At 43.9% G+C, this 13,226-nt stretch overlaps 1 long non-coding RNA gene across 4 annotated transcripts in view; it reads right to left on the bottom strand.

Moving 5' to 3' along the window:
• The window catches only part of LOC110340309, a 43,290-nt gene that overhangs the window by 18,083 nt on the left and 11,981 nt on the right, over nt 1-13,226 (bottom strand). The gene's annotated exons all lie outside the window — the stretch shown is intronic.

Raw genomic sequence — 13,226 nt, 5'->3', positions numbered from 1 at the left:
CTCTTCCTTCCCTCTGACTTTCCACCTCACTTTGGGTATTCAGAGAGTTCCTGCAGGTCTGTTAGTCTTCTAGGAATCACACAGTGACATGTTACATATATGTGCCTTTCCTGACTCCTGTGATCCTCCCCTTTATACTGCTGTGGCTTGCTGATTGGGTGATGGCATCTAAACAATTAGCATGGAATCAACCTACTTTAAGTAACTCACACCATCAAACTGAAGACTTCATCTGGAAAAATATACCCCCCATTAATACACAAATGCATAGCTTCTGATTTGAAATGCTGAGTGAAAAACAATAAAAGTATTCCCAAGTACTTTGTGCCCGTACCTGGCCCTCATGCAATTTCTTTCCATTTTCTCATCCAGCAGTCCTTGATAAAAGGATTCTGTCATTGACATGTTTCAGATCAGCTCCCATTCCACCCTTGGGTGCTCCCTCTCATATTCTGATGAACTTTCTGAAGGGTCTGGAGATGTGGCTGACTGATCTGCTCATGGGACTAGAACTCAATTACTCAGGGGGGTTTTCTGTCTCCACAAGGGGATTCTGGAGGGGCCATCCCTTCACTGTGTCTAATCCATGTGGAGATACAAACACACTATATGTGATCTGGCGTTATAAACACCTCTGTGTCAGCTATTGTGACTAAGAATTCATCATGGTGGGACAAGAGACGAAAACATCATGAGCCCCAAGATGCTGCAATGATGTTCTAGTAGACCTGCCTGCAGCAGTGAGCCTCATCAGGACCAGCTATGGCTAAGAGCATTGTTTCTGGGCTGAAACCTCTACGCTTCCAGGACCACCCACCAATCCTGATGCCCTCACAGCTAGTCCTACCTTCAAAACCCAAAGCATGGACAACCATTGAAAATATTATGGGATTTCAAAAATAATGTGCAATGTTATCACTTAAGCTCCCTGAGTCTATGAAATCTATAAAATAAGGAACTGGGTTATGGGGTTATGTCCATGGTTATCATGAGAGCAAAGATGGGAAACTAAATAAAACCTATCAGACTCTATCAAGTATATGATAAACCAAATGATACACCAGCCTCCTTCCTCTCCCTCAACTGAAATGTATCACAGTTAGGATGAAGCATAGGCAGTGTGTGAACTGTGAACCCTTGACCACACATTATGCTAGGGAAATCCATTGCCAGGTAGAAAGTACTAAGCTAAATCTTCAGTGACTGCTACCATCTTCCCTTAATAATCCATGGTGGATGCACTGGTCACTTAGCTCCAAACTATGCAACACTGACAACAGGATTCATTTGACTTAAAAGAGATGGTTTAGAGGCAGGTGATTCTCTACACAGCTTCTTCCCTTGTGGTTAAGGTATTTAACACCTTGCAATGCTATGGGCTGAAATGATACAGATAGGCCTTGTGCGTGGGATCATGTTGGTATCAGGTACAGTTATCTTGGTTATTCATGGATTCAGAGACCTTGAATGGAGCTGGCTGGAGGTTATCAGTAGTGAGTCTTCTGTTTCTTGTCCCCATGCTTTGACACGCTGGGGCATTCTAACACTAATGTGAGTCTTCTGTTTCTTGTCCCCATGCTTTGACACACTGGGGCATTCTAACACTAATGTGAGTCTTCTGTTTCTTGTCCCCATGCTTTGACACACTGGGGCATTCTAACACTTTTCCTTGATTCCCTAGCAAGGTCAAGATGTTCTAACAACATGGGCCATTTGCTTACAGCTTGTTCATCTTCTGAAGTGGAGTATAAGTGCCTTGAAAAGAGAGACCTTGCTCACCTAGTCCAGAGGGTACTTAGTACCAGGTAGGTGCATCAGGAAACTTGCCTGACATCTTCTCATTCCCTATATCACATCACTTGAAGACATAACTTGGTTGTCCATGGATTTGGTGACCATGGACATGATTTATGTGCTCTGTGTCCTTGCTTAGCTCAGTCTATGGGGTCCCTGGTTCCCCAATTTCTTCTTCTGTGTCAGGCTTCTTTGCTAAGGGAAAGGGTAGGGCTGACCACTGAATATTTCCTTCATCTTGATCAATTAGCCTCCAGTGTTTCTGGTGTCACAGGCTTGGCAGTGATATTTAACATCTCCACACTGTATCCACCATGTCTTTGGGAGCCCATGACAGACCAAAGTATGGATAATATTAAAGTCCAACTCAGTGACCCAATGTGCTTTATTGGGGTTCCTTACAGGAGCAGAAATGATTCAAAAGACAGCTGTACCACCAAAGCCCACCTCAGCACTGATAACCTCTCACAAAAGCTGGGGACATAGAGCACACTGCACAGCCTTCAGGCAGCTCAACAAGTTAGGGAGTGTCTTTTCAGGTACTTCAGGTGGTCTGAGTCTCTTCCAGGCAGCTCAGCTATCTCCTGTTTCTTTGCAGCTTGGCTCACATGAGAGTGACTCTTAGCAGTCTTTACTGTTGACTTTGGGAGAAAGGGGACTAGTGACTCTAGTCAGTTCTTGGGCCTTTCTGAACATATTTTGAATTGTTTACTTCCTGTCTTAAGGAACCTTTCTGTAGGGCTGCATACTTCAATCTTTGAGGAAACTGCTATGCAGCATGCAGATAGGGGTGTGAAATTCTGATAGGACTTTAAAGATGGTGAGTGGCTGAAATCAAGGGACCTCCAGGACTGAGTTCTCAAACCCCAAACTGTAGTATAAGAATTATAAATTGACAAAATAGATGAGTGAGGACTTAACCCGGAAGGCAAATGGAACTTTCAAACCAGAATGTGCTGAAGTGACCCTGTTGTGGGGTACACCAGAGAGACTACTCACAGAGGCTCAAGCCAACAGAACATCTTAATTAGCTGGCTGGCAACTACATTGGGTGTTTGGGGTGTCTGGGGCTTTCTCGGGTAAACTTTTAAGTACGAAAACCACATCGTGTCTCAACACACCCCAGTTACCAAGATCAGTTAGTCAGAAGCATACAGAAGGCAAAAAGCACTGATAGTCCAGTTAAGGACTTTTCCAGAACTATATATTTCGATGGATTAGGTCCTTGTTCTCATTTTGGCTGGTGTTGCTGCCTACATGCTAGGTTCCAAGGCCTGAATAGCATTTCCATCATGGTATCATTTGCTTTACTAGGGTTTGTGGTCCTGTAACAAAGCAGAAATGTCCAGCCAGCTCCATTCTAGAATAATGACAGTGGATCTGGAATGTGGTAATGTATTGTTTATGATCTAATAAAGCCACTGAAGATCAGAATGCAAAGCCAGCTACACAGGCTGGACATGTGTGGCACACACCTTTGATCACAGGACTCAGGAGACAGAGGCAGAGGGATCTCTGTAAGCTCAGGGCCACCTAGGGCTATGTAAGAGTCAATCAGTCTAAAAGAGAAACAGAGCTCACACCTTTAATCCCATCACTAGAGAGGTATATAAGAAGGAGCCTAAGGTCTCATGCAGGATTCAGTATTCAGTCTTAGGGCAACTCAGTCTCCAACCACTGGCAATCAGTCTCCAGCCACGTTGGGGTCAGGATCTTCCCAGCCTCGGTAGAGGTAAGAGCTCTCTGGTGGTTTGGCTGCTTTGCTTCTCTGCTTTTTGATATCTGCCTCTGGATTTTTAATTATTCATACACTGGAATTCTTTACCACTCTTGCTTTTCTTCCTTTCCTTAACTTCACATTAAGCATTAGTTCTGAATTCTGAAGCAGGCAACTGCAGGCAGAGTGTGTGTGGTCGTGGCAGTGGAGCTGGGGGGGGATGGTAGGGGAGAGACTGCTGGGGTGGGAATGCCCACATCTGGCACTCCCTGCCTCAGTTGTCTCTTTCATCTTTCAAGAGCAGCACTAAGGATGGTGGCCTGCACTAGCACCCAAGACTTCTTTTCAGAGGGACTGTGAAGGCCATGCTTCAGGACAAAGAGCCAACATTAGTGCCCTGTAAAAACATGGGACCAGTCAGGGAATTCAATATAGCCAGGAAGCAAAGGGCATCTTCAGCCAACGTGACTTGTCTTTCTCTGTAGTTAGACAAGTTCGCAGGGCTCTTCAGTGGGCAGATTCTGAGGAAACCATGGGGGACCCATAGGAACCTACATGCCTGGACAGGTGGCCTAATGGGGCAGCTGTCACTTGCTCTGGGTGGTTGGCAGTTAGAGCTGTAAGCCATTCTTCATGGTACAGATGTCATGGTGTATTTCAGAGACCTCACTAACACCTTGGCTTGGCAGGGCTGATGGCTGCCCCTGACCCTACCACAACATCAACTCTTCACTGGTAACAGGTTGAAGTCCCGCGTTCCGATTCCCCCAGTCTAAGAGGAATGTAAGGTGAATAGATATAAATGCCTTTTGATGTTGGTGAGGAGAGCTGAATCAAAGATTCCAGGAACTGGGGAAGAGTTCTGTGCAGGGAGAGAGAGCTGGAGTCCCCAGAGCCTCCCAGTTTGGTGTGGCATAAGCAAGTGTCTGCAAAGAAGGGAAAATCAATAAAAAGAGCCTTCGGTTTGCTCTTTATCACCCATGCCCTGGTAACTCTAAATGCCAGTGATGAAATTTCCCTCGAGCTGGGGAGGCCACTCACACTCCCTCTCCAACCCTCCCTTGGCCTTCCCTGCGCGGTTGCTTGAAAGTGAGTTAATTTAATACTCTCCCTTGTTGTTGAGGGAGATGAGGCCCAGTGTCTGGCCAGAGCCCTGCAGCCAGAATGTCTACTAAAAGCCAAGCTCTCCTTTCTTCCTCCCAGAGGCCTTTCCAGCCCATTTACCTGCCTGACTCAGGGGTTGGAATCACTGGTGGGCCCAGCAATCGCACAAAATTTGATCATGCTACACAAATTAAGAAATCTAAAATTGCTGTGGGGGAAAAGCTCAGTTGGCTGCCCTCTGTGCCTGTTTCCGCTTACAACCCATACTGGGGAATTTTCAGCCTTAAAGCTGTTTGTTTCTATTTGATCCTTCATTTGTAGTAAAATAGCTTTTTCCATACTGGGAAATCCATATCTCTTCATATAACTTGATTTCTTTCTTAAGAAATTCTTACGATTTTCTACTTGTACAGGGAGTAGGGAGGGATCTTGGACCTCAAATGCAGGTGTACAAGGACTATAGCCTCACTACTGTAAGATGACAAAAATAGAAATTTAAAATCTGTTTTAGACTCACAGCCTTCATCCTTCCTAATGGATAGGACAGGCAAGCTCAGATATTTAAGGTGATACTATATCAAGTTTTTCAATCATAGCTTTATTTTTGAAACTGAGTCCTCCTTCTAGGAAGTCTCTGGCCATCAGCCTGTCCCTTGCCCATGTCCAGTGCCTCACTCTCCTCAACGGGAGTCTGCAGCCTCCTGGATGGCATTCTCCCTGTGCTAGTTAGCAGGTGTTCTGTTGTGGAATTTTCTGGCATTTTACACATTTATTACTCTTTATGATTTGCTTTCCTTTTGAAATAAACAATTTCTTTCCTGAGCTTTTAAGATCAGAAACATATTATTTAAGACCCACCTGGAAACAGAATTAATCCAAGGAAATGCATCAACACACCCAGAGAAGGGCAGGCATGAGATTAACTGACCAACCCACGTCAAGAGCAAGCTCCTACTTGATTTATTCTCCTGAGGAGAATGGATTCATTACCTGGGTGACATGTCTGCCTGAATTACTCCTCCTGCTGACTCCTCTCTGCCCACATCACCAACTCTCTATGGACACATGGAAATCATTTGTTTATACTGAATCTTGGCCTCAGCTCATTACACTGTGTGCATCATGTGTATACTAAAACTCCTCTCCCCCTGTTGGAATCCTAGGGGAAAGGGACAGAAGTGAAGAGCCGGGCAGGATGTGGAAATCCAGAATGTGCTGGCAGCAAATGGGAGTGGATGGTGTTGTTGCCTGGCAACAAATGGGAGTGGATGGTTGGTGTTGCCTGGCAGGATGCAGTCGGGGTGGAATAAACTCACCCTTCTGGGAGGCAGAGCAGGCAGTGGAGACGGCTGGATCTGCTCAGCCCTCTGCACTCCACAGCTCCCACTCACATCCCAGAGCCAAACAGCACCGTGCACGGCACTTTAAACCAGGTTAACCTGAGACTGTCTGTGTGCAGAGAGCACTTAGGAGTCTACAAGTCAGCACTTAAAGTAGATTCTGATGAAGTTGCAGGGAACCAATGAGAACCTAGAGTCAGGGAGCAGGCCTGGCGTTGGCAGTGAATGCTCTGGGTCACTCACTGCACTGACAGCAGGATAGAACTTGAATGGTTAAAGCTGGGTGGTATACTCTATAGGCTAGAGTCTAACGTGATGGGGGAACTGGGCTTTAGATACAGCAAGATCTTGACTCTAGTATCAACTCCAACATTTATCAGCATATTAACCTTCAGGAAATATCTTCATGTTGTTGTCTTAGTTACTATCATGGTCCTGCAACCAATTTTCAGAAAGTCTCTCGGGTGAATTGAATTAGCTAAACTATAAAGGTATCCCCTAATTAGGGTTACTATTGCGGTGGTGAAACGCCATGACCAAAAGCAACTTGGGGAAGAAAGGGTTTGTTTGGCTTCCACTTCCCCATTGTAGTCCATCACTGAAGGATGTCAGGACAGGAAATGAAACAGGGTAACAACCTGGAGGCAGCAGCTGATGCAGGGAGCATCAAAACCTGGCTACATTTCACTCCTCACTTCTTCTGCCATGGGGGAAGCGAACTCCATTGTGTAAATTTAAAATGAGGGGACTTACGCACATCATCTCCTGTCATTTTCCAGGACTCACTCTTAGAAGGGTTTCTGCAGGACTCTGAGAATGGCTCAGGGTGCTGAGGGCCTCTCTGGCACAGCATGGCCTTGAGTAGGAGTTTAAGTCTAATTAATTTAGCCTTCAGGATTAGGAAGACTACATGTGTGTTTAGGTAAACCATTTCTTTCCTTACAGACTTCATGAATAAGAAGGTCGTATTTGGCCTTGTCTCACAGCTTAATTTTGCTCAGAACTAAGCAAAAAAGAATATCGTTGCCTTCTTCCATAGACTTTATTACCTTAAAGTGTTCATGGCACAGCCATGTTCCTTAAATATTGGAATTATGTATGGAAATCCTAAATTGATGGGTGCCACACACATTGCAGTGTGTAGAAGAAGAGACATCATGCCTCCAATTTTGAGTAACTTTTGGAAGATCTTAAAGTGGATTCACTTACTGAAAACAACTGAACCAAACTAAAGTAGCTCAAGATGTGTCTGTGATGGTGTACTGGCTGTACTGGCTGGTTGTGTCAACTTGACACAAACTAGAGTCATCTGAGAGGAAGGAGCCTCAGTTGAGGAAATGCCTCCATGAGATCCAGCTGTACGGCATTTTCCCAATTAGTGACCAATTAGGGAGGGCCCAGTCCATGGCAGGTGGGATCATCCCTGGGCTGGTGTCCTGGTTCTATAAGAAAGCAGGCTGAGCTAGCCAGGAGAACAAGCCAGTAAGTAGCTCCCCTCCATGGTCTCTGCATCAGCATCTTCCTCCAGGTTCCTGCCCTGCTTGAGTTCCCATTCTGACTTCCTTTGGTGATAAACAGCAATATGGAAGTGTAAACTGAATAAACCATTTCCTCCCCAACTTGCTTTTTGGTCATTGTGTTTCCTGGAAGCAACAGAAATCTTAACTAAGACAGATGGTTAATGCATGCTGTTAAAGAAGCCAAGGTTATAAGTCCAAAGTTCATTATGTTTAGTTAGTGTTGGAGAAGTTAAAATACAAACATCTTTTCCAAAGTTATTTATAACCTTGGGATGTCACCTTGAAAATCCACTTTATTAGTCATAGGGGCTAGGGGTTAGGACAGTGTAAATGGAACTCACAAACCCATTGCTTTCAGAATCAACTAAAATGCCCTGTTCATTTGAAAAGCAGAACTCACCACCATTGTTAATGCATTAAGTACATCAGCACACAGGAGTTTGCAGAGATAAAGGAAAACATCTCCTTCATGAGGGAGAACAGTTACTTATTAAGAAAATATTTATTGTACCCCTGCCAAGGACCTAGGTGCTCTGGTAGAAATCAATGAACTCACAGTGCAATCCCCAGTGATACTTAGCTGCCAGTATGTAGTAGGGAAAACATGAAAAATTAACTAACTAGAGAAGTGGATATAAAATGCACCAAAATAATGAATTGGGCAGTAAATGCTAGGAAAATTACTTGAGGGCTAAGAGTCAGGGGACTTGAGGGAAGAGATGAGCAGAATTTTAGTGAATGAGATTGGACTAGGGTGAAGAATACTGCAAGAGGCTCTTGGTGGCATGTTATGAGGGCCATATAATAACATCCCACCCAGTGCAACATGGGAAAAGGCTACCAGATGCAGAACTGTGATCCTTGATAATGGGTCAGCAAGCCCCTATGGTTAGTAAAGCCATGTGAGAGCAGAGGAAGAACAAATGGGCTGGAACCTTTAAATGCAATCAGGGCCAGGTTTAAGGACTTGTACTTTGTCATGAAAATAGTGACTTGAAGGGTGTTGGAAGAGAATGAAGCCATCAGCAGTTAGGCAGCATACCTAGACTCCCACAGTCAACACATGGTAAGCCACTAGCCATATGTCTACTTCACAGTTCTTACCACAGGTGTGGTTTGGCATTCAGTTGTATGAGTTGTTAATTAATGTCTTTTCGTACCCCCAAACACTGCAAGCACATGAAGATTTCTACAGTCCTGCCTCTGGACATAGCGCTAGAGGCAGTAAGTCAAAATAATAAAGACTTGTTGAATGGGGAAAAAAGATATTTCAGATTGTATGAACATCTGGTGTGGGATAGATTGATGGAGAGTGATAGTGAAAACTTTTAAGTAGATGTAAGTGGATGGTGGCGTGGAACAAAGGGTCAACTTCTGAAAGTTATAGAAAAGATGCTAATAGCGACGTGGAAGCATGCTGTTTAAGACACAGTGACTGGCTCGGATGTTTCCGGGTTTACTGTGGGAAAGCTAACGCTAGCAGAAGCCTTCAGACCAGACGTCTAAGAAATAACCTTACCGCTTTATGACAGAGAAGTTTGGTGAGGAAACCTCGGTTCACACAGGCTGAACTCGTGCAGTCATCATCCAGCCAAAGCCGTACCAAACCTTCTTGTGGCTCAGCTTTTGTCCGGCAGAGACCAACCCTAAAGTATCTCGGGAGCGGTTTTCTTTCCGTATGGAGACCACACTAGCCCTGGGACCACATGAGTCATCTCAGGGCAGCAGTCATCTCTCATGGGACAGTGTGGATAATTGTACACTACTATTCCAGATCTGCACTGGGTCTAGAAATCATTGCCCAGAGCACTTTCCCTTTCCTGGACCCTTGGTCACCTTCTTCCAGCCTCTTACCTCTAATGAGCTTTGGGCTTATTCTGTTTCATTTATTTACCTGCATCTTCCTAATCTGAGTGCCTGCTGCCCAGACCATTGAGCCCAACTAACTCAAATGCCATAACTGTGGTGCCATTTGAGATGGATGTGAGGACATCAGCTTTTATAGTAGTAATGAGACTTTCATCCTCCTGCAGAAGTGCTCAGCTGCTATTTCTTGACTGGATGCTATCAGTTTTTGTTGGACATCTTTTCAGGTAATCACTGGTTTAATGAAATTCCCGTGTGATGCATGCCTACAGTTGCTCCCTTAATGGTTGATGGTCAAAGCATAGCAAATGCTTCAAATTTGAGGGAGACAGTTTAAAAGTAGATGCTAAATCTCACACACATAGCCAGGGTTCAGCCTCTAGATTTGGGAGGCACCTCTCTATATAAATACCTAAGTGAAGTTATTCCTAAAGTTAGCTCACTTGACGCACATGAGGAGTCAGCAAGACTCTGACAGCAAGCTCCTGAACCACAAAAAAATACCCCATTTCTCACACTGGGGAAAGCAGCTCTGTCTAGGATAGAGCTGAGGAATATTCCTATCTCACTGGTTTATGAGAAGACACTTCAAAGAGCAGAGGTTAAAGGATTGAATGTTGAGATTAGCTAACACTGTGAAACCACGAGGAGAGAGAAGAAAAGGAGCCCCAGCCACAACCGGAGGAACATTTAGAGAAGGGGGAATCACACAAGAGAGGCTAAGAGGGAGCAGCCGGCTGAGTATGGTCAGGTGCTCAGCACCTTTGCCTCTAGAGGCTCTGCGCATGCGTTCTCTCTCTTGACACTTTCTCAGCCAAGAGTTGATGGGAAAATGGTATCAGAAACAGCCTTCAGCCACGTGTGCTAACTCTCATATGGTGCATCAGATCTTTCAGCCTGAAAGTGATAATGAGGGATGGAGCCAGTACCGTCCTCCTTGTAGGGCTCTGTGCTTATGTGTCCATAGGACCTAATTTCAAAAGGCAAAAATAGAGCAGGTGAGAAAATGTTTCCAATTCAATATCAAACAAAAGTGCTCCCTGGCTCTCAGCCTGTAGATATTCTGGTCCAACCTTTCCCCAGCCCCACAAATGTAACCAGTAGGAAGTCTTTTTTAAGTGCTACACTACTCAACCTTTGAGACGAGATGAAAGGTTTGCCATTTAACAAGCAAGTTGCTTTTTTTTTAATGTAGAAATGGGACACGGAGTCTATAGCTTAGGATTCTGGTTCCTTCCTGACAAAATAGATTTAATATATAATGACAAGTAAAGTCATAAATGTGCACAGATACACAGGTAGAGAGAGCATGAGACCATGTTCTGTGTTCCTTCAGATGCAAACTCAGACACAGGTCTCTTGAGTTCATGATGAGCTGTTATAGGGAAAAATAGGATTCTCTAATTTGATCTGAGTAATGGAAGGCTCAGGCAGGGTGAAGGTGAACTTGGGGTGCATGGGCCTCTCTCACTGTTACAGTTTGTCTCTATTTCATTTTTTCTTGAAGAGCATGATTTAAAACTTCAGAGAATGGTATGGCCATATAATAATAACCCCTGAAATGTGGAGCAGCCTTAGGTACATGACAAAAGTCAGAAGAGGGGACCAGCATTCCCTGGGAACATGAGCTCTTCATGTTTCTAGTCCAATGGTTCTCAACCTTCCTAATGCAACCCTTTAACACAGTTACTTGTGTTGTGGTAACCTCCAATGCTAAAATTATTTCCATTGAAGCTTCATAACTAAGTTTGGTACTGTTGTGAACCATGATGTAAATATCTGATATGTAGGACATCTGATTGGGACACCTGAGATAAGGCCATTCTACTCCCAAAGGGGTCATGACCCACAGGTTGATAATAGCTCTTCTAGTCCTTACTCTTTGCATGTCTCTGTGAAAATTTCTAAAACTCTTAGGGTCTCAGCTACTCTGAAAATGAAAATTCTCATCTATGTCTATGTCGTCACAAGCACTGAATGAACTAATTCATCTGAAAAATTCAGCTGCGTGCCCAAGCTTCAGAAAAGGGGAAGCTTTAAAGTGCATTTTGCTAAGAAGAGGCCTGAGAAGGCTTTATCAAAATAACAGAGATGAAAATGGCCAAAATAGCTGGAGAACATGCCAATCAAATGGGTGTCATTTCTAGAACAATGGAATCTTCACTTTTGACTTTGTCGGTAGGTTAGTTAAGAGCACAGCCACGACAGTGCTGAAGAGCATCCTCCCTGCCCATGGTCATTCCTGGAGCCTAGATGTGGATTTTTCCATAGAAAACCAATGCTGCCATTGGAAAAGAAGTTTTCTACACTAAAAACTCACATGGCTCCTTCAAGGGAAATTTTCATTCTTTTTAGGTTGCCATTGCTGCCTCTGAGTGAAGGGAAACCACATGTGATTGTAATTTTCTTGAAAATATTTTGTTTATTTAAAGAGTGGATAAGATTTTCTACATTTGGTATTTGTTTGTCTTAAAAGCCTAACAAATGATACAACCAAGTATATCATGTTGACGAGTCAGTGAAGACCTAAGCTCACACTGAGATGATGATATGGAGAACCAAGGCTCTGCACTGAGACCACAACTCGGGAGACCAAGACTCAACAGAGAACAACATGGGAGACTAAGGCTCAACACTCAACACTGAGACCAACATGGGAGACCAAGGCTCAACACTGAGACCACAACACAGGAGACCAAGGCTCTCAGGCCTAATACCTCAACATGGAAGAATTTCAGTGGCTTATTTTCCTGCCCCACTTTGTCTTCCTGCAGAAGCAAACAGCAAAGGAAAGGCTCAGAACTATTTCAAACTCTTCTGGATCTGTAAAATTTTAGGCCACTTTTTCATCGCCTTTAAGTGCATTTCCCCTGTAGAAGTTTGGCCGACAGTGTTTTAAAATCAGAGTCACAGGAGGTTTCAGATTGGGCCCTATTTCAAAAACTGTGGAAAATCAATATTGTCTTTTCCAAAAAGGATTTCTTTTGGAGTGTCAAATATGAACATAGTTAGGAGATTTCATTTTAAATTGTTTTTATTTGGCCCAGGACAATACCGGCAACAAAGTCATAGGTAGGTATAGTATCTCAAAGTAATTGGTCATTTATTCCTGTTCAGCAATAATGCTTTAGGTAAGTCTGAATAAACAAATTTGAGACAGCTTTTTAAAAGGAGGTGGGGCCTGGAGAGATGACACCATGGTTAAGAGCAATGCCTGCTCTTCCAGAAAACCCAGGTTCAATTCCCAGCACCCACATGGCAGCTTACAACTCTCTGTAACTCCAGTCCCAGGGGAACCATGGGTACCAGGTATGCATATGCTGCATAGATATGCATCCAACAAATGCCCATAATCATCAAATAAGGAAATTTTAAAAAATTAATGTGGGGATGATCTAAATACCAGAATTAACTCTAAAATCATCTTAAAGATGATGAAGGTTTAGGTGAGTCATGGTTTCCCTATATTTATATTTATTTTTTCCCAGGGATAAAATCAAAATGAGAGCAGAGATATCCCTACCATCTTTCCTGGGTAGATCTGGGGCCGTAAAAGTAATATAAAGGACATTCCAAGTGTTAGATGCTGTATAAATGTAGTTCCCGTAATCCCTTGGGTTACATGAGTTTAAGAGAAAAATCATCCCTGAGCCATGCAACAATATGAGTGTCCACCCAGTAGCTATTAGTGCCTCCCGTACTAGTCCAAATATCCAGTGCTCATCTCCTTCCACTCTCTGTCTCTGGACCTCCAGTATGACCTCTGAGTCTCACCATTCTCTGACAACCAGTTTTGGCCTGTGGCTCTCATTGAGTGCCTGACACTGGCCAGTGCATATTTATATAAGAGGATAGAAAGTATCTTCCTCTGGTTTAAGGTGCTTG

Source organism: Mesocricetus auratus, unplaced genomic scaffold (genome assembly GCF_017639785.1).
Source record: "Mesocricetus auratus isolate SY011 unplaced genomic scaffold, BCM_Maur_2.0 Super-Scaffold_100026, whole genome shotgun sequence".
Lineage (NCBI taxonomy): Eukaryota > Metazoa > Chordata > Mammalia > Rodentia > Cricetidae > Mesocricetus > Mesocricetus auratus.
The sequence above is the reverse complement of the archived record's forward strand: the minus strand, read 5'-3'. Positions and strand labels throughout refer to the sequence as shown.